The sequence below is a fragment of the Manacus vitellinus genome, unplaced genomic scaffold (genome assembly GCF_001715985.3).
Source record: "Manacus vitellinus isolate BGI_N305 unplaced genomic scaffold, ASM171598v3 scaffold_155_pilon, whole genome shotgun sequence".
NCBI lineage: Eukaryota > Metazoa > Chordata > Aves > Passeriformes > Pipridae > Manacus > Manacus vitellinus.
The window spans coordinates 97961-101854 of NW_021939097.1; positions in this window are offsets into that span (position 1 = coordinate 97961).

The following is a 3894-nucleotide window of genomic DNA, read 5'->3' on the forward strand; positions in this document are numbered from 1 at the left end:
TCATTCTGAGTTTATAGACCTGGGGCTAAAAGGACACTCATCTCCCACCACAACCTCCCATGGTGTGGGATTCCCATTGCCCCAGTTCAGGTATGCACAAAACAGGAACCTGCAGATGAGCTCCTGTCCCAGCTCCCATGAGAATTAATGAAGACAAAAGCTCACAACACTTGGTTACAAGTGCTGGACACAACACTTGGTTACTTTTGAGGTGCCAGAGGTGACCAAGATTCCTGCTGGGAACTGCAGGCTCCAATGGAGCAGTCCATGGAGACAAGGAAGCATCTGAGGGCATCTTCTTGGGGGCTAGTGGGAAATTGCTTTGCCCAATTTAAATGGCAGAAGGTGCTCACATGTAGGACAGGTGAACCTATAACTGTTCCTTATGTCTGTGGCAGCCCACAGAGGTGTCCAGCTGACCAGTGCAATCATGTGTCACAGGAAAACACAAGTCTCTCCCCTTCTCTTCTATATCAGTGGAATTATGTCCTTAGAGTACAACGGCAGCAGTCTCATGGGCATTCCTTCATTGCTGAACCTAATTCGGGGCAGCCAAATCTCAATTTAATATCCAAACAGGGGCGTGTAGTGCCAGGGGAGGTGCCAGGGCTCTCCAGCACAGTTCCAGCACCTGCCATGGACAGCACAGGTCCTGTACAGGAACCCCGTCCCCACTCAGACCAATTGTGGGACAGGCACCACCCAGGGCTCCTCAGAGAGATTTGGTGCCTTTGGGTCAGTGACTGAATCCCAGCACTGCAGGGACATAAGGTTTGACCCTTCTCTATCCAGTGGATGCTGGGCAGTTCATGAATACAAAGCACATTCCAGCAAGGTCTCCACTTCTGTATATTCCCTTTTCTTGTGGTTTAACCCCAGTGAGCAAATACATACCATGTAACTTCTCACTCAGTTCCCCGACCTCCCACTACCTCTCCTGGGCAACCTCCCTTCCTTTATACACTGGCCATGGTGTTCTGTGCTGTGGAATATCCCTTTGGACAGTTGGGATGTCCTGGCCGTGCTCCCTTCCAGCTTCCTTGCACCTGCTCGCTGGCAGAGCACGAGAGGCTGAAAAGCCCAACAAAGCCATCGGTGTGTGATCAACACTGTTCTCACACTGAATCCAAACCACAGCACTGTGCCAGCTACTAGGAAGAAAATTAACTGTCTCTCAGCCAAGACCAGGACAGTATCTACCCCTTATTCCATACCATTTACATCATGCCATATCCCACACTTTCCAGTACCTTCCACCATCACCTTTTCTATCTTTTGATAGACAGATCTCATTGCTTAGTCTATGAACCATGTCTATAAAAGTCCACTGAGTTCATTTAGCCCATGACTTGGGAGTCCATCTCTCATAATAGTTTTTCAGGGCAGGAAAAATGGTATGTGGTGTTGGATTGTTTCCTTTTGAAGCTGGTTCTTGTTCCATCACCATTGTGCTGGTCTCATCACTGTGTGTGGCCTCATCAAAATTCACTGTTCATTAATCTCAATGATTTCTACTGTAAAAACCCTGACAGGGCAAACAGTCACCACAGAAGTGGTAACACAGTGTTAGATAGTTATTAACAAAATACAATTTAATTCATTGGCTATTCTCACCCCAAATCAAATCCCCTTGAGGCAAGCACCTGACTTCCCATCTTCCCCCGTTACCCACCAAGTGCAACTGGGTTGGGTCCCTGAGAAAAAGGAACCCATGGATGGGTTTGCCTTTGCCTGAGGCAGGAATAACCCAGACTGTTTTCCCCAGCATGGTTTTAATGTGCACTTCAGGATCTTCATCCCCTTCTACAGTACGTAAAAATTTGGATTGGACAGGGCCAGCCTGACTGGCAGATCCTCTGGGGCTGACTAACCAGGTGGCCTTTGCAAAATGTCTATCCAAGGTTTCCAGGTCCCCCCACCCATCGCTCTCAGTGTCCTCTTTGCCAGTCCATTGCATTGTTTTATCTTTCCAGAGGCTGGTGCATGACAGGGGATGTGATTCACCCACTCAGTGCCAGGTTCTCTGGCCCAAGTCTCTGTGAGGCTGTTTCAGAAACGAGTCTCACTCCATTCTTTCTGGAGCACGTGTTGCTTTTCCAGGCCCAGGACAGTTCTCGGTGCTGCCATGGCACACAGGGTACCTTTCCAGCCATCCAGTGGCTGCTTCCACCATTGTAAGCAGAGGGTGCTTGTCGTGGTGGGTTTGGGGCAGTGTGATATTGTCACTTAAATTTCAGCCATTGCCCTCCATAGCACAGAGGCTTTACCCACTTGGCTTGTGTAATTGCAGCACGTTTGACACCCGTGGATAATCTGGGAGATATTGTCCGTGGTTAAGTCGACCCCTCGATCATGAGCCCACCCATATGTTGCATGTCTTCCTAGATATCCCAAGGTGTCCTGGGCCCACCAAGACAGAAATAACTCACCCTTGTGTTGCCAATCCAAATCCACCTGAGCCACTTCAATCTTAGCAGCCCAATCCACCTCCTGGGTTTTCCGATGTTCCTCAGTGCCCTGACTTTTGGGCACATGAGCACCCACGAGATACACCTTCACAAGGAGGTTCTCCACCCAGGCAGCAATATTTTGCCTCAGTGCAGCAGCTCAGATGGGTTTACCCCTGTGCTTCCAGTTATTCTGCTTCCACTGCTGCAAACACCCCTCAGGCTATTTGCCACCATCCCTGAGTCAGTGTAGAGATAAAGTATTGTTGTTTCTCTCCTTCAACAATGTCCAAAGCCAGCTGGAGAACTTTCACCTCTGCAAAGAGGCTCAGTTCACCTCCTCCTTTAGCAATTTCCTTGTGGAAGGGGATTCCATACGGTCACCTTCCTTCTCCAGTGTCTCCTACCAAACAGCAAGGCCTATCAATGAAGGAATGTTGTTTCTGTGCTGCCTTTGGCTGGGGTAGGGTTAGTTTTGTTCACAGTAGCTGCTCTGGGGTTGTGTTTTGGACTTGTGCTGAAGACAGGGTTGATAATTCAGAGATGTTTCTGTTATTGCTGAGCAGCACTGGCACAGTGTGAAGGCCTTTCTCTGCTTCTCATACTGCCACGCTGGGGAGGGGATTTGGGGTGTATGGGAAGATGGGAGGGGGCAGAGCAAGGACAGCTGACCCCAACTGACCAAAGGCATATTCCAGACCATATGACATCATACTCAGTATACAAAGCATGAGAAAGAAGGAAGAAGGGGAGGATGTCCAAAGTGATGGTGCTTGTTTTCCCAAGAAACTGTTAGGAATGATGGGGCCCTGCATTCCAGGAGGTGGCTGAACACCTGCCTGCCCATGGTAAGTGGCAAATGAATCCCTTGCTTTCATTTGCTTGCACACAAGCTTTTGCTTTATGTGTTTAACTGCCTTTCTCTCAACTCTTGAGTTTTTTTGCTTCTCCCATTCTCTCACCCATCCCACTGGAAGGGAGGGAGGGAGTGACTGGGAGCTGCTTATTTGCCAGCTGAGATTAAAGCACAAGTCTGCATGAGCCCAGAGTTTCCCTGTTTGACAGGAGGGTGGAGGCACTGGAGAAGGTGCAGAGGAAGTTTGGTACAATGGGCTGAGGAGAAGAGGAGGCTCAGAGGAGACCTCCTCACTCTCTGCAACTCCCTGACAGGAGGTTGTAGCCAGGTGGGGGTTGGTCTCTTCTCCCAGACAACTATCAGTAAGACAAGAGGGCTGGGTCTTCAGCTGTGCCAGGGGAGGTGTAGTGGTTTGGATCTTTGTTTTCCCCCAGAGGCTAAGAAAAGTGGTAGACCCCAAGGGGTGGAAACCCCTGGAAGTTTTGAAGTTCTGCCCAATGGGCGCTCCTGCAAAAATGTCAACATATCACAAGCTCACCGGAAGAGATGAGTTGTAGTTTTGGTTGTTGAGGAGAGGTGGCCATGTTGTGA